This window comes from Rhinolophus sinicus, chromosome 2 (genome assembly GCF_057876585.1).
Source record: "Rhinolophus sinicus isolate RSI-liver-muscle chromosome 2, RSI-T2T, whole genome shotgun sequence".
In the NCBI taxonomy this organism is placed as follows: Eukaryota; Metazoa; Chordata; class Mammalia; order Chiroptera; family Rhinolophidae; genus Rhinolophus; species Rhinolophus sinicus.
In genome coordinates this window covers 153,335,886-153,359,750 of record NC_142502.1, presented here as the reverse complement: position 1 = coordinate 153,359,750, position 23,865 = coordinate 153,335,886, and the positions used below count along the sequence as shown (strand labels likewise).

The 23,865-nt window shown below is 38.9% G+C and overlaps 1 long non-coding RNA gene across 1 annotated transcript in view; it reads right to left on the bottom strand.

Annotated features, from left to right (window-relative positions):
- The window catches only part of LOC141571828 (uncharacterized), a 116,390-nt gene extending 93,704 nt beyond the window's left edge, over positions 1–22,686 (bottom strand). The window contains exon 1 of the long non-coding RNA XR_012496885.2: positions 22,489–22,686. This is a non-coding gene — a long non-coding RNA (uncharacterized LOC141571828). The remainder of the gene's footprint in view (positions 1–22,488) is intronic.
- Positions 22,687–23,865: the final 1,179 nt, after the last annotated feature.

Genomic DNA, 23,865 nt, shown 5'->3' with positions numbered 1-23,865 from the left:
TCATTTACCAGAAAGTCCAGAAAACTAGAGACTGGAATAATCCCTTTGCCTTCGGGTAAAAATCTAGATTGCTAAAATTGGCAAAAGCTCTTAAGTTCCCCTGAGACGCATCTTTCTTACCTTCTTGCTTGCTTATAAACCATGTTTACTTGCAAAAGTCAGTTAATGAAAGACCCTCCTATGGAATAAATATCTTTATCATATCACCCATTACCACAGACTGGCTTAAGGTTTAGGCGTTTTAATACTGTTGCCTTTTATTTTTTGAACACAATAGTTCAAGCTTCTAGCAAATATTTTTAAAGGAAGCAACAATACAGAAGTAACTTTTGAAAAGAAATCCAAATTGATTCCATCCTTCACTTCAAAATGTCTGTGCCTGTCTATTTCTCTCCTTGTCTATAAAATGAGGATAGTACAATACTTGCCTGCCCTACTTATTTCACGAGGTCTTCAGAGGCACAAATAATTAAAATTTATGGAAGATATTTGTAAATAGTAAAGTGTCTCATTATTGTTAGTGGCCATTGTTACACTCACAAAAGCCGAGGTTGCCAAGCCAATAGATGTAGTTCTCATTTACAGACCCACAGAGAAGACATGCGTGAGAAAGAATGGCACAGAGTGCAAATTAAAGTATTTAGTCAATCACAGACCCAAAACATCAAGGGCAAAGGCAGCACAGCGGATAGGACCTGAACTAGCATCCAGACAACTGGGATGTTGTCCCACCTTCACAAGAAGTACAATTTGGGGAGAGCCAAATTATTTATGATTCATGCTTGATTAATTAATCTATCTTTCTTTGTGTTTTGAGCTCATCCCATAAGCCCACTCTATGTAAAAGATACCATTTCCCTAAAATTGCCTTCAGAAAATTAAATAGTCCACAATATTCGACCTCGGAATGTAGATTTGTGCCACACAATCAAAAGTACTCATGTGAGATTTAGTGGGCTTAAATAAACTTAATGACCAATGAAATTGTTCACTCTTAAACTGGGGTGCTGAGTACATACTTTCAGATTCTCTTGAAAAGGTTCACCTACCAAGAAAATACCCAGTTTTTTGAAAACTCAGACTTCGACTATTTTTAACTGGCCATTTGCTGTAATTTTTTTGTTACTGACCAACTGAATATGTTTTCCTTTGTTTTGAAAAATCCAGATTCTCAATCTGCCACCCTTAAAGTGACTAAAGGACTATGGATGAGTCCTTAGCATTCTTAAAACCGTCTCGGTCCATCAGAAATTAAACACAGAAAAGCAAATAGAACTCTAATGTAAAACCTTTTTTTTTTTTTTTTTCCGGATAATCTAGGATGGGAATGAGATGTTTTTACCACATCAACAAATGATGTAGAGCAACTGTGTCAGTCGGGGTTCAATGTAAGAAACAGAAAAGACTACGTATTTCAATAAGGGAACTTAACCAGGAGTTAGCTATTTTCAAAATCATTGAAAGGGCTAGAGCAGTGAAAGTCAGGGAGCTGCCAGTGACTGGATGTTTTTGCTTCAAAGTCACATCCCGTCAGCTGTGACCCAGAGGTTATTGAACTGCTGTTCTGGCCACCTGTGTGCCCCACACTCACAAGCTGGCATCCAGAGAGTGGAATGTGGCGCCTGGATGCTGAAAGTAGCTCCAGCCTTTGGAGTTTGCTGGTCAGCTGACACCTCTATAGGAAGAGGTCATCCACCTCCTTTCCAATCTTATGCACGTACATCTCATGGGCTGAATGTAAATCATGTCATCATACAAGCTAAAAAGGAGTCTAAGAAATGTCATTTTTAGCCTCCCAGCCTCTTTTATCTGAATTGATAGGAAGGATAAAAAGGAAGCAAAAGTGAATGCTGAATATAATAAAGAGTATTAGTCCAGCATGTGACATGCAGAGCGTATTCTGAGCATTTTGAAAGATTAAAAAATATATAAGGCAGAAACCTTTCCCTCAGCGAGCATTTATTCTAACTAAGAAGACAAGATACATATTAATATATGAAGAGTTAAACATCAATAGAAGTGTTACTGGTATTCAACACAGCAGAAAAATAGTTATGGGACTAAATATAAATTTTCATGAGTATGAAAAACTAAGAAAATTGGCTTTGTGTTAGGTAAGACACAAACTCCTGGCTTCTCTTTATTAGCGCCTAAATTCAGTAATGAATAGAGGATTGCTAGTATAAGAGGATTGAGTGGGGATTTAACACTTGTCCAGGGTTAAAGCAGATGCACACCTCCAAGTAGATCTACCTAGCTCTCAAACCAGGTGAAAGTTTCAAGAGCCATCGACTGGGCAGACGTTTCATCATTACAAAGTAAAATCTCCCCTTCTACTTGGGTTAGAAGGTTATCATAATGAGAAAACCACAACAAAACATAGATCAATAAGCAAAGCAGTAAGAAAACCTGGGATGTTAAATGAATGAGGGATAAGAGAGTGGTCTCAGAGGGAGGAGGTAAAACACCTATCTCAGGAGAGAGAAACAATACAAATATATAAGAGAGGACTCCAAGCCCAATGGCCATTGTACAGAGCAACCAAAGGGCCCATAAAAGACGTGCTATGTGAGCCAATGAAGTCCACATCTTCACTCAGGTTTGGCTGCTCTGTGGGGAACCAGAGATGTTTCCTGGGTTGGAAAGTGTCTCAGTTCTCGGCTGAGTTGGTTCTTTGTTCAGGGTGACTGTGGCCAGAGACTCTGCAGTGGCCTCTCTGCAAAGCTCCCTAAGGTCCATGTATGATTAACTCTTATTTCATGGCACAAACAAAACAGACAATGGAGAGTCAGAAAGAGGAAAGGCGCTATGAATTGGAGGAATCTGAAAGGACGCCATGTCTATTTGTGAACACTAAATGACATGTGACAATTCCGTTACCTGGAAAAATAAAGTTACATTATTTGGAGCACAGTAAATTTTCCTCCAGTTCTAGGTAGTTATTTCTTAGTTGGAAAGAGAAACATCATAATTTCTGAATCAGTATTCTGTAGTATGTATGCCTTTATTTCAGAATCAAATGTAATATAGAAAAAAAATTTATTTATAAGCACATCTCTGTTTTCATAATTTCTTTCTCGTTTTCTTTCTTTAGGATTTCATTCTTTGCCCATTTTTTTAAATCAACTGGCATTAAAAAATTAGAAATAAAGTTTCCAGGATAACTTCATCAATGCTTATGTTTATATGACAACTTAACTGGAGCAAAACCAATATAAATAAAACATCTTTAAAGAAGTTTGACTAATTTGCCGTATTTAAGTACAATTCAATTACAATTTGGTGACATAAATACCATACTGGGTCACGTACCTAACTAAGGCTGAAGGAACTCCTGAGAGGAAACTAACCTAGTCAGAGAAGGTTTCCTGGGAAGAGTGATGTCTACACTTCCATGTAAAGAGAGCACTTTAAAAGTACTGGATTTTTCCCATAGGGAAAGAGAGCAGTAACACACTGAGATACTGTCATAGATTGCTCTTCCCAGGAAAGTGGCTCTGAGATTTGCACAGAGATGGTTTACTGAACAACAGTCTTGGATCAACATCGGTAAGGGAGCGAGAGAAGCAGAACTGGGCAAAAGATGAGGTTGGAAATGGGTGGCAGTTGCAAGAGAGGCCTCAGCTGATCCCAGAGGGAGCTCTGAAGTTGGGGAGGTCCTGTGGCGATGCCTTGTATTGAGGCAAGAGGCCTTTATAACACCAACATCTATCAGTCATTAGATGCAGGCAGCCCCAAAGGCGGGAACAAGTTGGGTGAGTCAGGTCCTCCATCGGAAGGGAGGTAATTCCTGGGGAGATACCCTCTGTGAGCTGCCAGCACCCAACACTCCCAGCAGCTGAGAAAATAAGTGGGTCCATGGAGACGGAAGCGTTAGGGCAGTGCACCACAGCCTCCCCACAGGTGTGAAAACCACTGCCAACAGGTCATTCCTTGGCCTCATAAACAAAGTCTTTCTATTTCTCCATGGTAACCTTGGCAGCTGCATAAACTATAATGTTGCCAAAAGTCCTGAATCTCCCTTTAACACAGAAGCATTTATTTGGGCCCTACATTTCCTAGAACCAATCTGATTTTCACACTTTAGGCCTTTCCACCAAATGGATGTTTTGGCCTGATGACAAGTTCAGAAAGGGGCTTGGTCCAAGAGAGCCACTGTTCCTGAAGTGAAAACTCATTTCTCCCAAATGTGAAAGATCTGTCACCCTTATGGACTCCATCAGAAAACAATTAACTAAAATTATAAAATAATGTGACTAATTGTGAAGACAAATATACACGAAATTCTGTATCCACATCAGTGCTACCTTATTCAAGGTGGTCAATTTTTGGAAATTTGTACTTGATATTGTTTTATAAACTGCTCTTTGGGAATTAATTTCAAAGCCTATGACATTTTTAAAGAAGAAACATGATTATGTGGTGGAAAGAATTTAAGGCCCAGTAAAAATGGGTTTGAATTCTAATACTTATCACACATTGTTTGTCCTTGGCCAAGTTATTTAACCTTTCTGAGCATCCCTTTTTTTCCTCCTGTAAGATTGAAATAAAAACAACTACTATGGGATTACTGTGAGAATTAAATGAGAATATGTACATACATAAGATTCTGGAACATAACATATACTCAGAAAAAGGTTAGGTTTCTTTATTTTTTCATTCCTCATTTCCTCTTCTTTTCTCAGTCAATGAGAGGTATCAAAAACCTATCATAGATAGGATGTTTGTCCTTTTTCTGTTTATATTGGAATAGTTTTACATTTACAGAATTATTACAAAGTCAGTAGAGAATTTACGTATGCCCCACATCCGGTTTCACGTATCATTAACCTCTTACTTTAGTATGATATATTTGTTAGAATTAATGAGTCGACACATTATTATTGACTAAAGCTTACAGTTTATTTAGGTTTCCTCAGTTTTTCCTCAGTCTCCTTTTTCTCTTCCAAGTTTGTCTTTTTTAAATACTCAAACATCATTTGAAATAAAATAGTAAGTAAGGTAAATAATAGAATTTATTTTCAAAAAGGAACTAGGATAAACAAATAAGTGAAGAAATCTTGTGTGGTTTATAAACTGACCTTTACAGCCATGTCTGAAGGAGACCCAAAAACATGTTAGCCACCCACAGTATCACGGGAATTGGAGAGTGGGTTTCCAAGCTAACTCTGCTAGACAACATGCATATGATTGCTTTGGGAACAAGCTGCATGTAAATGTCTAAGCTCCCTTTCTCATCATCCTCACCTTCACCCCTACTAATATAAGTAGCCTTTCAACCCCAAGAAATAATGTGGTGGAGACAGAAAAAGGATCACCAAAAATATTGCAGGAAGTTGGAATAGTCTTTCATTGAATAGTCTTACATTGAATTCATGGAAATAGTCTTTCGTTGAATTCATGATGCAAACTTTGCCTTTTCAAAGATAAAATAACCCAGTGAATGACATCTCTACAGTAAATTCATTTCAGTCTCTTTTTAATAATTTAATAAAATAAACTTAACAAATACCCCCCCAAAACTCATCAGTAGTGATGGTAAGTAACATCCCGAGAGACTTATCTATGAATACTTGGTTTGAGGTTAAACTTTGGGCTTTGTTGAGAGTTTGTAAAGTTGTTTTAACTTAACAACAAAACATCCCTTATGCTGAGACCATGTTTTGAAAACCATTCTCACGGGTCCTCATTTGGCCCCTTGCATAGTTAACGTGGCCTCAATATAGAGTATGCATGCTACTGACCAAGGGGCTGAAGTATTCAAATCACTCAAGCATGTTATAGCAAAGGATTAACAAAATCTCCCTCCAAGCTCCAGAGTAATTAAAATATGCAGTTGTGGGCAAAGCTGAGAATTGGGAATGCACCTGAAATTTCACGAAGACTCATTAAACCATCAAAGAAAATCCAAAGCAAAGCATACTTCTATGTTTACTCCCTTGGCTTTTGCATGAAAACAGGAGTTTGCTTGCCCCATACAGAAGTGAGTGCTTTTGATTTCCACCTTTTACTTTTATAGTAAAGAATGCATAACTACTTTTGGATAGACATTGCCTTCTCATTACAAGTTCCATGCTTCCATGTCCTAGAAATACAACAACCCTCAGCGTACAGAGCTATTAAATGCTGGTAGTAGACCTCAGAGAAGTGGAAAACATGCACCTTCTCCTGCCTAATTTTATATGGAGAGTTTAGATTATAACTCTGAATGCTTTTGTGGGAAGAAGAATGCCATGACCTGTATACTCAGGTTCTTATTTCACCTTCAATGGCATGTTGCTAACGAGGCTAATGCCACTTCTACAATACTCATGTCACACTATTTTCTGAACACAACCCTATGCTTAACCCATCGTATAGCAGATGTGTCCATGTAGCAGACAATTATTTGGAGGAGGGACAGGTGGGCCACTGTTGTGTTATTTTTGCTTAATCCTGAAACTCTGGTAACTTCTTTCCAATTCTTCTCAATAATTCTATATCCAATAAAGGAAGAGACTGTAGTTAAAGAAAATTCACAGAGGAACAAAAGGAGATTCAAATGGACAGATGCTACTATTGTAGAAAGCCACAGAGAGAATACTCTGTAGAAGTATTAACAATTCTTGAATTTTAAGTGTTTTTGATAATAAGAAAGCATTTCCCTTTGACAGGTTAAACAGGGAATGGGGCCCCACCTGTTATTTGTTGCTATGGATGCACACCAGAAGACATGGTAGGTTCATGGGCCCTTCTCATAGTGGGTCTGTAATTCTTTTCAAAGAGAGACAGTATGAATTTCCTGTTTCTCTAGTCAATGAGAAAGGTGATTGTCAGTGAGAACTAAGTAGAATGTGGGCAAAACCCATATGAATTCTGCAGGCTGAATCACGTTTTCACATCTTATTTAAATAACTTGCAAGATTCATCTGGTTTTTTCTAATGTCTGCAACTAAACTCTAAGCCACTAGACTACAAGCAGTATTTAGCAGAGCTGTCATAGAGGGATAAAAGTCATCATCAGTCCAGAAAAAAAGAAACATGGAGCCTCACCCTGCAAGGATAGTAGATTCCTTTCAAAGGTCAGCTACAGACCTGCATGCAAAACTTGTTTGGCATATCCATTATCTGTATCAAGGGAGTGTGGCTTTGGCCATATTTGTATGATTAGGGAGCTAATAAATCACCTTGCAGTGGCTGACCTCTGAATTAGAACTGCTTGATAGTTCCTGTCAGAGTCAGTGGTTTGCAAAAAGGAGCTGCTTCTCTGCAGTCAAGACAATAAGCTCTGTTTACTAGAAGCTTGGACTAGAATGTGTTAAAAATAAAAACTTACTTGTCTGACTACTAAACTTGTGAATTTGTAATTTATTCATAAATGAAGATTTTTAATTTATAGTGTATTTATTCTCAACATATTGTCTCACAGACATAGGGCTCTATGCATAATAGAAACTTCAATTAGTTTTCAATTAATTTGTTTTAAAGGACGTCTCTCCAAGGTAAGAAAATTTGGCAATGTATTCATAATATAAGAGATCTTTAAAATATGGTATTATAAACACCTTGGCACCATACTTGCTTATTGACTTAAATGAAATGAACTAATATTTAGAAATTCAATATTCATTTCTAAGTACTAAACTAAATTGGAAACTAGAAAGAACAGATTTCCAGTCAACACTGGCCCTTTAGTTTTTCACATTCTTAAAAGTGAGAGTTAACAAGCTTTGCTCCACAGAAATGCTACAGTAGGCTGCAGTTTTGAAACTGGACCAAAATCTCCAATTCTAGCCATGCAATTTACACAACATCTCAGTTTCGGTACCTCATTAGAAAAACAAGATTTACGTCTTTCTCATAGGGTTGTTTTGAAGATTGGATAGAAAATTGCATGTAAAAAAAACCTAATGATAATTATGTTTTTAAACCTAAATCTTTCTCCTCGTAACTTTTCAAGCTGCAAGAACAGATAGAAGCCAAGGATTATCTTTCCACCTAGAGAGGGACAGCCTTGTGACCTCAATACCCTTCACTTCTTGAATCTGCTCCTTCTCTCTTTGGATTCCCATACAACATACATCACCACAGATAAATTTAGCAAACATTTCTGCTTTTTTTGTAGAGCTGAGACATCCATTTAATATCAAATAAAGACCAAAGGTGTATTAGGAATTAAGGCAGAAGTTTCCTAGGAGCAGCAGATGTGACTTACTAGTCTTTACAACACGGAAGCACAGATACAAACAGAGAGAGATGGTCCAAGACATTTTCTGTGTAAGACTTTTGAAAATCTAATCACTTAGCCTCCGTGAGGTTTACCTCCAAAATTAAGTTAATAATACTAGCTTCAAAATGCGATTGGAAAGACCAAATGAGGGAATGTGAAAATGTCTGCAACAGTAGCTGGTCTATGTATGGTATATTATTTGAGTCATCGACTCAAGCTTTCTCCCATATAACTGTCTAGCTAATAAAAACATTTTTCCTCAAAACTGTGCCAAAATCAAAATGTTTTGCCACACATTAAAGTTACAAATAGGAGTGATTTACACTATATTCATGCCTTCATAGTTGTATACATAACATCATCTTAGGCAATCCTTATACCTGTGGTATAGATATCCTCTTTGAAAACTTCCAAACTGCCATGAACTGACCTATCATTTTGTGATCAAGATAAGGCCTCCTTCTGAATCACCAGCTACCTACATACATGAGTAAGAATCACTTTATTGACACATAAACTGCTAATGCTTCATCATATTCTATACTTAGGACATACCTTTCCCTATTTTCATAGAGTACGAGAGAATAAAAACAGATCTGACAATTGAGAACAGTCTGTTTTTGGCAGCCTAGTCTCTTTTAAACAAATGTCTCATGATTAATTCCTCTTTCCAGAAGACTGCTCTGAAGTTTGATGTTACTCTTACATTGCCTCTTGGGATATTTCTGAGTCATATAAATTTCACTGTGGTCTGGTCTTCAAAATATGTGTGTCTATCTGCACTCATCACTGATTGGCTCGGCCCAAAGCCAATTTCAACTGAAGTTAGTCTCCTTTATGCAAGGTTAAGAATCTAAATACTTAACACCCGGTACGGCATAGGGCAGCAACCAATCAGAAAGGACACTGACCCCAGCACCCAAGCTGAGTTCTGGAGAAACCCCTGCTTTGCCTCCAGTGTTTAGCCCTGGGAAGGTGGGCAGGGGGAAGGTCAGGATGACCACTGGGTGATGGGCGTAACCCAGGAAGCTCATGTGGCTCTTTACCAAAAAATAAAGACTGATCTCTATATCTTAACAACCAGTAAGGCCATAGAGTGCCTCCTTCCACACATGTACCCTAATGGATGGAAAATCAGAGAAATGGAAGAGCCCAGCATGTAGGAAGCTGCCTAAAATTCCCAACATTAAAATACAGTTGTAAGGGCAGATTTAAGAGAGTCTTGGAATCTATTTAAATGCAAATTACCTGAGAGAGAAACTCCTCAAGGTATTAGAACCAATTATCACATTGGTATACCTATTAGTTGAAGACACAACCAGTGGACACTATAAAAAGCAGGGCAGAGCCCTGGGAGTCAAGAGAGACTCTGGCCTAGAAGTTTGTTAAGCTGAAAAAAACAGCAAAGGTGGGAGGATTCTGGGGTGGCCTGGAGTCTTGAGGAGACAGAGAATATATTTGATGCCGCCTAGCTGACCTACATACCCCTTCTAGCCAAATGGTTTGTGCAAGGTTGTGCTAACAAAATTCAACCACAGTACACAGATTGATGCCATTTCTGGTTTGGGTTTTTCCCCCCATTATTCTAAGTCAAGACAAGTGAGCAAATTAATTCAATGCTGCCAAACTTTCTCCAACCCATTTTTAAAAGACATATTGATCAATAGTTATTTAAGGTAGGGCTTTTAATAGCCAAAACCTCTTACTGAATTTTAGATTCCTTGTAAGCAACCCATCACACCATTTGTTTTAAAAATGTTGAAGGAAGTGGCTCAACTGAACTCTTGTGAGATAACCACAGATGGTTAAGAAAAAAGAAGAATCGCCAAGACTTGCAGAGCCGTATAAATAAATCGCTCCTAACAAAAGGTGCTTTTTCAGAAAAACTCAGCAAACTATCTTAAAAAGTGGATTAGATGGTTTCATAACCCTCATTCTGATTTGAACTAGCTTCACATTTGCATAGGGAATAGAAGAGTAAAGGGAACATCTGTAATTCAATAAATCTTGTGAGCATTCTGATCTTTGTAAATACATATCTGACAATGAAAATTTTATTTTAGAATCACTCTGTGAACAAGGTTTTGTGTGCCAGTAGGACAGTTTGTAAGCTAATTAAATTCAGTTATATTGGAAAACTTTTCTCCCTGACTTTTCAATGCATTTGATTTTAACATCTATTACAAATTCTTTAATATTGATTGTTTTTCTAATGGAAGTATCGATCCCACCACGTAGATGTCATTATTTCTCCCAATTGAAAAATGTAAATCTTAGATCTACATGTTGCCTAGCAGCCAATGTATACATGGATAAAAATATGGTATCTCTCATTAGAAAGCTTTTTGTGTGTGTGGGGGGGGGGGGGAATAGGGGACCTGGGAGAGGGGGACAGAGGATTAAAAACAAAATAATCTTGTACTATATAGTATTAATGTGTTTTTTTCTATTTCAGTTCTATTTTTTTTTTCTCTTACTTTAATGACTTGTGAAAGGGCCTAATTACATCATTGCAGGAGAAATAACTGCTGGTGAGTGGGAAAGAAAAGGGCAAGAAGCTTAGGAGTTAATGTCCAAGAGCAGAAAAATACAGTTTTAAAAAAATAAAAATCAGCCCAGGAAGTTGGGATCTTCTAACAATTCTGGATGAAACACACAGAAAAGCTGAATGTTGCACACAACTTAGAGACCATCACATGTGCAGCCAGCAGACTGAGTTGGGACAATCACCCTGGAAAGATTGATTTGGAAGGCTGGATATTGAGATGAAGGGGGGCGCGGGCCTATGAAAAGACATGAAGAAGAATCTGGTTCCTTTCAAATAAGCAGTCCTAAATTTTGATGAACTAGTATTGACCAACCCAGAATCTGGAGCCTGGCTTTTTGGGTTCAAACCCAGCTGCACTGAGCTGCAAGTTACTTAAGTTTCCTCACACGTAAAATGGGAGTAACGAGAGGATCTACCCGATAGGATTGTTAAGGATTACAGGAGTAAATATTTATAAGTACTTAGAGCAGTCCCTGGCAAATATATGACGCTGTAAATTTTCATTAAATTATAAAATGGAATAAAATAAAATATTTATGAGATGTGTATGTAAATAGGGATTAGTTTCGTGTGACCCATTCATATGAATACCTCTTAGAACATTCCGTAAGCCATATGCCTTCTTCTAACTATGATTTTAATTTAATATGGCAGTCCAAACGATCAAAGGTCACGATCCTCTGACTCCCCAAGACTTCTCCCAGCCGTGCCTGCAAGAGCAGGGGCATAGCTAAGCCGAACCTCCAACCCTTCAAGTAAGCAACAGGAACAGTTGAGCAGGAAATGTGATTAAATTAAGGTCCTGCCATTATTTCCACATGCTTATTTTCAGAATGGTTTAATTAAAGTTTCTGACATGAAGAGAGCTATTTCTGTTCATCTATTCAGAACTGGTTATGGAGGGAAAAAACTGAAATAGGCTGTTTCAGTCCATTTGTAACAATATAGTTGTACAATTAAGCTGGAAGGGTACAAAGAGAGTTAGTCTATATAATTTTTCCTCTTACAGAGGTATTCATTAGAGAACAAATTGAGGTCTCAGATGGAATAATGTTGAGATAAACCAGTCAGAGGAGGACACAGTAGTTTCAAAATGTTCACTGTGGACTTGACATCCAAAATTTTAATAATGTCCCTATTTTATGAGCAATTCATTCTAAAAAGCTACAGAATGATCAAACTGAACTAATTAATGCATTACTTTTTAACTACTACTTATTTCTGCTGATATGCTTAAGTATTCCTATAGATTATAGACACACATACATTTTTTTAACAAAAAAAATGACAGAAACTAAATAATTATTTGCAAAGGATTTGGATACTCCAATTAATTGTTTTACCCATACTGGGAAATGGATACCATATATCAGAAAATGTCTAGGAGCCATTCCAGCTTTCTGAAAGGAGCTGAAAGGAACATAGATATGAATTCTAAACAGTTTTTCTCACAGGCCTCGAAGAATCCTGTCAGGTCATAGAACTCATACGTCTCTTCCCTCAGCCTGAAGCCAGAAATGGCTACAGAACCATTTATTCAGTCTGCAATGTGCCAACTCCATTTGTCAGCTGGCCTGAGCAGGTGAACAATGGCAGGACATGGCGGTCACCTGGAGGGCAGCAGCTGCTCTGAGTTCTGAAGAGGCCCAAGTCGGGAGGGGCAGCCTCATGGTGTGCACCGGGAAGTCGCTTCCTCCCGCCCACATGGATGTGTATTCAGCCTCCACACACCTGGGCCAGGGATTTGGGCACCATCCATTATGCACAAGTCTCCAGCTTCCTGGGGAGCTAAGGTGAGGAATGCTTAATTGCACTGCAAAATATGTTTTGCAGAAACAGATGTAGCCTTTCACATTCTGGTGACTTTGGGGAGGGGTTGGGAAGAGGAAAGAAGAGGGAGGAGAAGGGATCGAGAAAGGAGAAGTAGAGGGATGGCAGAGCAAAAATACAAAACCTAATAGACTTTGTCTCACTTTCATCTGTCTCTATCACAGACAAGTGGTATCTAGAGAATAAAGGAATTGCCTACATGTAGGGATGTGGTTGTCATTGGAACAAATGTTCTTTACTAGATTCAGTCACACAATTAAGGTAGTGTATACTTTTTTTTGGAACTTTAAGATATAACTGACATTCTATAACATGTACATATATAAAATATGCAATTTAATGTTTTGATATATGCACAGACCATGAAACCATCACCACAATCAAGATAATGAACACATCCATCACCCCCAAAAGTGGCCTTAGGCTCTTGGGAACCCCTCCTTTCCTCTTTCCCCCCTTCTAGGCAAAAAAGATCCTCTTCCAGTCACTGGAGATTAATTTGCATTTTCTAGAATTTTGTATAAATGAACTTATAAGTACTTTTTTTTTGTCAAGCTTTGAGGGCAGCATATGCTTTTTAAATTGTATTTTCAATTTAGCTTTCTAAATTTTATTTCATTGTGGTAAGAATACTTTAAAAAATTTTTAAAAGGGTAGATCTCATTAAGTGTACAACACAATATTGTTGAGTGTAGGTACAATGTACAGCAGATCTCTAGAACTTATTCATTTGCTTAACTAAAACTTCATGTCCATTGATTAATAACTCCTAATTTCCCCCTCCCTCAGCCCCTGGCAACCAACATTCCACTATTTGATTCTGAGAATTAGGCAGTTTTAGATGCCTCATTATAAGAGGGATCATGCAGTATTTGTCTTTTTGTGACTGGCTTACGAATATTTCACTTAGCATAATGTCCTCAAGGTTCATCCATTTTGTCACAACTTGCAAAATCTCCTTTTTCTAAGGCTAAAAACTATTTCATTGTATGGATATGCCACATTTTCTTTACTTATTCATCTGTCAATGGACATTTAGGTAGTCTCCACATCCTGCCTATTATCCTGCCTCTTTGAGATCCTGATTTCAACCTTTCTAGATAAATATCCAGAAGTGGGATTGCTAAATCATATGATAGTTCCATTTTTAATGAACCTCCATACTGTTTTCCATAGCAGCTGCACAATTCTGCATTCCCACCAACAGTGTGTGTGCAAGGGTTCCTATTTCTTCACATCCTTACCAAGACTTATATTTTGTTTCTTTTATAATAACTGACAAGTATGAGGTGATATCTCATTGTGGTTTTGACCTATAATTCCTTGATGATTAATGACCCTGAGCATATTTTCATATACCTGCTGGCCATCAGTAGGTCTTCTTCAGAGAAATGTCTCTCCAAGTTGTTAGCCCATTTTTAAATCAGATTATCAGGGGTTTATTGCCACTGAATTTTAGAAGTTACTCTCTTTTCCTCCATCTTACTCCATCTTTCTCTTCTTTTTTCTTTTTCTTTAAATAGTTTTTAATTCTAACATTCACCAGCCAATACAAAGTATCTCTAACCCATTCACACATACCAGAATTTACACTGCACATGTATTGGTTTGGTGTCCTTATAAGGCCTATATAAATGTTGCCTGTCCCTGACAACTTAAAGGCCTCTTTCTCACACAGGAACCAGGTGAACAACAGGGGTATATATCCTTAATGCTTGAGACCACTTATTTAGCATATATATCTGAGATCATCTTGGAATAATTTCAAACATCATGCCTGTCATTTTACCGTTAGAACTTCATTCTTTTGTGTGCAACCTTAAAGAGCTTACTTAATTAAAAATACACATAGATTTTGAGATTACTCTGTCTTAGCCTGTTTAGGCTACTGTAACAGAACATCATAAACTGAGTGGCTTATAAACAACAGTAATTTATTTTTCACAGTTCTATTAGGTTGGTGCAAAAGCAATTGCAGTTTAAAAGGTTAAAAATAATTGCAAAAACAGCAATCACTTTTGCACCAACGTAATAAAAGCTAGGAAGTCTAAAGATCAAGATACTGGTCGATTTGGTATCTGGTGAGGGCCCACTTTCTGGTTCATAAACGATCTTCTCGCTGTGTCCTCACATGGCTGGATCTCTCTCATGTCTCTTATGAGGGCACTAATCCCATTAATGAGGGCACTAATCCCATTAATGAGGGTTATGCCCTTGTGACCTAATCACCTTCCAAAGACCCTACCTCCAAATACCATTACGCTGGAGATTAGGTTTCAACATATGAATTTTGGGGGGACACAAACATTCAGTCTATAGAACTCTGTCCTGAACTTTTCAGTCAACCAATTAAAACTGGGAAGAGATATTCATGAAAAGACAATTGGAAAAAGAACACAGGTTAGAGATAAGAAGATTCTGTTAAAGAAGACCCCCTGCCTGCCATGGTTCCAGAGCCGGCTCTAGCGGCCATCTTTGAAATGCTAGAGCTGGCATTCATATTTGCTAATTGAGAATGCTCTACAGCTGGACAGCCCAGTAGACCAGGCCTGCCCCCTGAGGCCCACACCAAATGCCTCTGGATGTCAGAAAATCCACTGGAGCTCCCAGTTCTTCCCTAGCAACGATGCTACTTCACCTGAGCTAATTATAACTTTAAAAAAAGGAAGGAACCCAACTCTAAAGAAAATGTTTCCCATGGAACCTAAATGTATGAACTTCAACACATTAACTGTGTGAGTGCAGCTTCACAGTTCTGGAAACACAGAAATTCTTGCCACCACGAAAATCAATGGATTCAAAATTGTCATTTTGACACTTACAGAAGAAAAATCGTTACTCACCCAAACAAACCCACTTCCAAAGAGGAATATCTATGCTAAAATAAAGTGTGTGTGTGTGTGTGTGTGTGTGTGTGTGTGTGTGTGTGTGTGTTTATTGGCAGCCGGATGGCTCAGGTGGTTAGAGCATAAGTTCTCAACAACAAGGTTGCCAGTTCAATTCCTGCATGGGATGGTGGGCTGCCCCCCCTGCAACTAAAGATTGAAAACACGACTGGAGTAGGCGCTGAGTTTCACAACTAGATTGAAGGACAACTTGGAGCTGATGGGCCCTGGAGAAACACACTGTTCCCCAATATTCCCCAATAAAATTTATATAAATAACGAAATAAATAAATAAATAAATAAATAAATAAATAGATAGATAAATAAATAAATAAATAAAAAGTCTGTGAAGGAAAAGTCAATTTAGAAAAAATGAAGGTCGAGGAGAGGAGAAGACAGCCTTCTGACCCTGGAAATGAGAGCAACAGTGTGGCCTTGAGTGAGTCATGTCACATATCAGGGCATCAGTTTCCCCTCCTGTGGTACAAGAGTGTCAGGCTTGAAGGCCCCTCCTTTTCCAGCTCCAATATGCACCAAGGCACAAGGAAAGGCAGGAAAGTGGAATAAACAGGATGATAGGACCAATAGGATTCAGACTGACCAGCAAATATTTGGGGATCTAAAAAAAGAAATTCCTCAAGATCTAATCAAGCCCAAAGGCAGAGGACAGCACCAATGGGAGCAGCAATTCAAAAGTCACAGACAAGCCATCCACCAAGAAATTTAAGAGGATGGTTCCCAAAGCAAAGCTGCTTTTAAACCAGTATCTCCACTCAAAACAGCAAAATAATTCCATCTGACTGTTCCCTTTGTAGTTTCTTTTATAGCTATAAAGCCACCAGCCCCCTGGCATTACTGGCATTTAGACTGCAAGGTCACTGGCCTGTTAAATACATTCTGTTGTCTCAGCAAAAACAAGGCAGACCCTGGGGGTTGGTGTGTGGTGGAAGCACCTGGGTCAGATGCTCTCTCTGACACTCTGACACTTTCCTGCTGGCAGTTGAAGACAGTAATGTTTAATGGTTTGGAGGATTTTCTCTGCTTTTATTCTTAAGAAAATAAATTGACTCTCCTTAGGAGACTTTTTTTTTTCCCCAGAATGAAAAGAATAAACATTGCTAGAATTCTGGTCAAGATGGTAGAGTAGGTAAATGCTGTGCTTACCTTCTCTCATGACCACATCAAAATTACAACTAATCTACAAAACAACCATCATTGAGAAGCACCTAAAATCTTGCTGAACCGAAGCCCTACAACTAAGGGTATACAGAAGAAGCCACTGGTAGGAGAGGCAGAGACGTAGAATGGGCTGGTCCCACACACATATATGTGACCATTAAAACTCAGGAGGGATATCTCAGCTACGGAGGGCGCCCCCGCCCAAAGCAGCAAGGGATCCAAATGCCTCCTCAGCCCAAGGTTCCAGTGTCAGGGAGAGAAGTCTCCATAATTTCTGGTTGTGAAAACCAGCAGAGACTATGGCTGAGTAAGACAGAGGGTGGCTGGAGTCCTAGGCACTCCTCTTAAAGGGACCGAGTACAGACTTACACAGACTTACTCACTGGAGCATTACACAGCCATATCCAAGGAAACACACCCAAGGGGCAAACTGGGAAGGCACCAGAGCCCTGTTGAGGCAGATCCTGCTCTGCAGGGTCGGCTCTGGTACCACAACTCCTCTACTGTAGTCATGGCCATTCTTCACAACCAATGAGCCTGAGGTCAATTCCTCCCACTGATGTGCAAATTGCAATGAAGGCTCAACTACAACCAAGGCTCAAATACAAGAGGAGGGCACACACAACCCGTACAAGGGACATACCTGGAGTGTACAGCTCAGGTGACCAGGAAGACTGTGCCTCTGAGCCCCACAGCACACCAAGTACATAAGGCCACTTTATTAAGCCTGGGAGACATAGAAGCCCTAACCAACATAGAAATAAAGACAGGGAGGCAGCCAAAATGGGGAGACAAACATGCCCAAATGAAAGAACAGAACAAAACTACAGAAAAAGAACAAAACAAAATGGAGATAAGCAAACTACCAGATGCAGAGTTCAAAACTCTGGTTTTAAGGCTGGTCAATGATCTCAGGGAGAACTTCAACAAAGAGGCAGGAAACATAAAAATGAAGATAGAAAACAAAGAACCAGTCAGAAATAAAGAATACAGTAACAGAAATTAGGACTACATTAGAGGGAATCAACAGTTAATTAGATGAAGCAGAGGATTGAATCAGCAATTTAGAAGATAAGGTAGCATAAAACATCAAATGAGAACAGAAAAAAGAATCCAAAAAAATGAGAGTTTAAAGGGCCTTTTGGACAACATCAAGTATACCAACATTTGCATTATAGGAGCACCAGAAGGAGGAGACAGAGAGCAAGGAACTAAAAACCTATTTGAAGAAATAATGATAGAAAACTTCCCTAACCTAATGAAGAAAATAGATATACAAGCCCAGAAAGCACAGAGAGTCCCAAACAAGATAAACCCAAAGAGGCCAACACCAAGACACATCATAATTAAAATGCCAAAAGTTAAAGACAATCTTAAAAAGAGCAAGAGAAAGGCAGTTACACACAAGGGAGCTCCCACAAGACTGTCAGCTGACTTCTGAACAGAAACTTTGCAAGCCAGAAAGGATTAGCAGAAAATATTCAAAGTGATAAAAAAAACAAGGACCTACAATCAAGATTACTCTACCGAGCAAAGCTATCATTTAGAATCAAAGGGCATATAAAGAGCTTCCCAGACAAGAAAAAAACTAAAGTTCATCACCACCAAACCAGTATAACAAGCAATCTTAGAGGGATTTCTTTAAGACCCCCCCCAAAAAAAAATCTTGCCATCTTTGACAACATGGATGGACCTAGAGGGCATTGTGTTTAGTGTAGTACGTTGAGGGCTAAAGACAAAAGTCAAACCATTTCACTTATAAGTGGAATCTATAGAATAAAATAAACAAACAAAACAGAAAGAAACTCATAGATGCAGAGAACATTTTGATGGTTGCCAGATGGGAGGGGAGTTGGGAGTGGATAAAAAAGGGGAAGGGATTAAGAAGCACAAATTGGTTGTTACACAGTAGTCATGGGGATGTAGGGTATAACATAAGGAATATAGTCAATCATATTGTAATAACTAGGTATGGTGTCAGACAGGGACTAGATCTATTGGGATGATAGATGGGAGGGGGTTGGGCAGAGTAAAAAAGGTGAAAGTAATAAGAAATATAAATTGGTAGTTATAAAATAGTAATGAGGATGTAAAGTAAAGCACAGGGAATAGAACACATAATATACTAATAACTATGTATAGTGCCATGTAGGTACCAGTCAAGGGGATCACTTCATAAATTACGTAAATTTCTAACCACTATGCTGTTCATCTGAAATTAATATAAAATAATATTGAATGTCAAAAAAATAAAATAAGAGAATAAACATTGCTAAAATGAGTAAGAAATGGTTTTCAAACTTCAGTGTGCATCAAAACCAACTGGAGGGCTTTTTAAAACACAGATTACTGGGTCCCACCTGCAGAGTTTATGATTCAGTAAGACTGGGGTGGGCCCCAAGAATTCCTGTACTGATGCTGATCTTGGGACCACACTTCAAGAATGACTGCTCTAAATAACTTCCTTTCCTTGGCTTGGATAAATTAGATCCTTGAACAACCAACAACAATAGTTAACATTCATTGAGGGCTTACTATGTGCCAAACACTAAGTGCTAAGTGACTTATGCACAGGCATCATTTTATTTAATCCTCATATGAGCCCTTTAAGGTGTTGTTTGTTATTATTCACATCTTACAAGTGAGGAAACTGAAGCTTAAGGAGATTATGAAGAGAATAACAGGTAAAAAATGCCAACTCCCATGATCTCCAAGGAAATTGAGGGAGCAGGTAGAATAATGAATGTTTCTTCATTTGGGATCTGAAAATCCCAATTGAGCAAGGGGAAGATGAGAGAGACCAGGGGAAAGAACAGTCCATGTGAAGAATGCTTGGCTTTTCAAAGGCAATGAGCTCAATAGATTCAACACCCAAAAAGCCATAATGATGTCTAACTGTATTCCCAGTACCTAAAAAAGGGGTCTCAAACCCTCATAAGCCCTTGATACCAGATAGGTTATGGTGGTATTATTATTGCTGCTGTTTTTAGTATCAATAACATTGTTAGCATCGACATTATCATAATCAGACATCTGGTTGTCCCTGGATGATACCGTGTTTCCCCGAAAATATGACACTAGCCGGACCATCAGGTCTAATGCATCTTTGGAACAAAAATTAAGATAAGACCCGGTCTTATTTTATATAAGACCGGGTCTTATCTTAATTTTTGCTCTGAAAAACTCATTAAAGCTGATGGTCCAGCTAGGTCTTATTTTCGGGGAAACACGGTACCACTTTCCGTGCAGCCCTCTTAAGGTTTTGGGTTGTTATTTGCTTCAATTTTTTTTATTTTTTTTATTATTATTCCCTGAAACTCCATGTACCTCAGAACCTAGGGTTAGGGTATGTGTATTAGAGTAAGTAATGCTAGGGACTTAACAGAAGTTTCTTTCTTGCTCATGTGAAGTCCAACCTAGTGGTCAAAAGCAGCAAACATTCAAGAACACAGGATCCTTCTATTTAGTGACTCATCATTCCCTGGACCCTGGGAGTCCTCTAAGGATCCTATATATCCATCGAGCAGACAAGAGAAGAGAGAGAATGGAGCACTACACATGGAAAGTTTTTATGGGAAGGCTTGGAAATACTGAGCATCACTTCTATCATCATTCTGTTGACTAGAACTGTATCACGTGACTAATCACAGAAAAGGCTAAGAAATGTAGTTTGTGCACCCAGGAAGCAGCACTAATGGAATCAGTGCATATATAAGCAGTGTTCGCCAGTGTAGATCTCCTTCCAGACTATTTGTCATCTTTCTTCCTTCACTCCAACAGACTTGAAGTCCTTAACTCCAAACTTTCTCACTATCCCCACAGACCTCTCAGGAACCCCCGCTTTATCTACCAATGGATTTGGCACCTAGTTTACTCTTTACTTCTATATCGTTCTTGATGCCTTCAGTATCTCCATGGATGAGCCGCTCAACATTTTGGCTTCTCTGTTCCTTGATTTCCTCACCTCTAATAAGCTTTTCCTTTTTCTTTCACCTCTATCCCCACAATCCTAGAATAGCTGAACCACTCCCAGAAATTTCAAGTTTCTACTTACTGACTACCATCCTCTATCCTTCTAGTGCACTCAATTATTCCCATTTCAAGATTTCTTGGCTTCATTAAAACCTCCAATCCTCTGTCCCGACAATGTTGACCACTCTCACCCCTGACTTCCTCACTCTTTTGATTACCTGGCTTAGGATCTAATAATCACTCCCTTTAAATGATCATCAATTCCCTTACTCCCATCCATTATATTCCATTCATTACAATTACCTGCAAAAACTCCAAACCTGACTAAACTCAATCACCTGCCTATCCCGTGCTTGTACTCAAACAGCTAAACATGTTTCTTCACAAACACACTAGGTCTCCTTCTCCAGGGAAAATGGTTTGATTACATTTCCCCACCCCCTTGAACTTTGGATAGGCCAGAAGTTAGCAAACTACTATAGCCCATATGAGCCAAATTCAACTGACTGCCTGTTTGTGTAAATAAAGTTTTATTGGAACACAGCCACACTCAGTTAAAGTGTCTCTGGTACTTTTTCTAATTCATTTTTATTATATTTTACAAAAGTATTGGTCCATGACATACTTGGGAAGAGCAAGCTTCCCCCCACCCCATCCATAGCCATTTTCATGCTACAATGGCAGAGCTGAGTAGTTATGACAGAGACCATATGTCCTGCAAGGCATAAAATACTATCTGGGTCTTCACAGAAAAACAATTTACCAATTCATTGAGACTATCATGTTTACTGTCACCTGAGTTTTAATGGCCATGAAAAGTGTCATGCATTTTGAAAGGTTTTTTATTAAAGGGTGGTATTTTAAATGCTTGAATTAAAGCTATAATGTTCAATTATCTGTAAAACTAATTGACAGAGCCCTTCATGCCACAATATATGAGTGAGGTGTGTTTACATGTGCTAATTCTACTTACACTTTTTTTTTTACCATACTTTAAATCATCCCATTGGAACTTATAATAGTTCTGTAATGAGGGTCAGGCAGATATGACTGGCTCTATTTAATGATAAGAGGAGAAGGAAACTGAGGCATGGAGATTAATGACAACCCATCAAATAACTGTACCTGGGCTGAAACAAAAACCCCAATTTCTGGCTACTAGCCAGCCAGCGCTGTCTCATTCAGCATTGCTGTCTCTCCTAGGAAGAAGATCCCTGACCTCAAGGAAACACTGTGTCTTCTGTCCCCATCATCACTCCCACTACAGGGCTCTATACCCAGAAAATGCTGAGTCCCAGCCAGAGGCCAGCATACTAACTCTGGGACACTGCCCAGGGCCTAGGGTAAATGCCTACACACAACATCAGGGTAGACACATCACCACACACAAGCTCAGCATCATTTTTCTTTATGGGAATGTAAAATGTAATTCTCAAGGGAAAAAAATATCACTGCCTTCTCTGAATAGACTTCCTATGAACTATGAAAATGAGGGTAAACTGTTTTGTCAGTTTGCCTAGCTCCCTGAGTCCTCATCACACATTCTCATATACATCTTCTTCTAAAGTACGATGAAAGCCGACCTTCTGGTGTATTTATGGCTTATCTAGTACACCTTCAGCGTAAGACTTCTAATTGCTTTGAAAGTGAACAGTAGAACTGGGATTATGTGACGATGTTTAACAGACCTAGATCTTATGCGGAGAGACTTAACAAAATGACTTCCATGGAAGGTCATTCAGCCACAGCGAAACCTGGCTTCAGAGCCAGCCTGCCAACCTTGCCAAACACCCACCATGCCTCCTACCTCCTAAAATGAACAGTGCTCATGGTTCCTCCCCGGTGCACAATCCATAGAGACTCACCCGGCCGAGTGTGCCGCTCTGCATCTTTCAGCTCACTAATCCAAATCCAGCATTCATGCACAGCACATGCATTTGAGACACTCCAGGGAAAGTCTCTGCCTGTGGAAATCAATAAACAGACGATTCTTAACCCCATGTTAGTTTCCCATTATGACAAATGCACAATCTGAGCCCGGCTCCCCACAAACCAGCCACATATCTCCCGGACTGTCTCCCCACTCAGCCTTTGTCTCCATACCGTTTATCTCTCAAACCCCAATCCCTTCATCACTAACATCAACATGCCCTACAGGATATCACAAAGATATCAATTTATCTAGAAACTGGATTCCCCAAGGCTGTGCTAAATTATCCCTCCAATGTGTTCTGAAAACAACTGGGAAGGAACTAAGTATTCAGTTCCTGGGAGAACTTCCTATTGCAAATTGCAAATGGAATAGATTTGCAGTAAACCTTGACTCCAAACCAAAGTCAAAATACCCTAATTATATGCACACTGAAACTTAGTTACTTCTCTTAGTAGGATCTCCAGCCCCTAGCACAGGCACTGACATTTAAGAGACAATAAATACTAGTTTAATTCATATTGTTAGGTTGCAGAGGTTCTGGAGTTTGGATTGTCTTCGTGCAATTGCAGTTGAAGGTCAGATGCTTATATGACCAAAATACAATCCTAGACCATGTAGATTTTTACCTAGATTAATCCTCTGGGTCAAAAGTCTAATTTACAATAATACTTTCACCTTACTCAAATTCTAATAGCTCAGCAATCATACTTAAAATATTCCACCAAGATATGTGTTGACAACTTCTTAATACTTTTGGCAGTGTGTGAATCTTTTTTTTTTTTTTTAATACAAGACATAGCTGAAAATACAGCACTTTTTATACTGCAGTGCTGAACTTTCAGTCACCTGGACTGGCTAATCAGTAGTGCTATCAGGCAATTGTAATTGTTGTTCACATGTGGAACCTAAGAGGACAGAGGCATGTCAAGCCTGAGATTGACCAGCACAAGTCACAAAGCAGCTCACAAGCCAGGCTGCAAATGGAAGTAAGAATTCCTAGTGGTGGTGTATAAGGTTTCTGTACTGAAAGGTTCTCTATTTCTGAGATGTTTTCTGTAGATAGCATTGCTGGGACACAACCTTTGTCCTTGAAGAAGTGGGTTTTTGCAGGAGCAACACTTAACAGTGCTGAGCTCCATGAAAAACCTAAGGTGTCAGCTTCAGTAATATATATCTTATAAATGGGCACACCTTATAAATGAGCGTTACGATTTAAGCCACAGATTAAACATTAATAACAATGCATAAATGAGACCCAGAGGGAGGACACACTAGCTAGATGGCCCCTTATAAATGACAGACACATTTG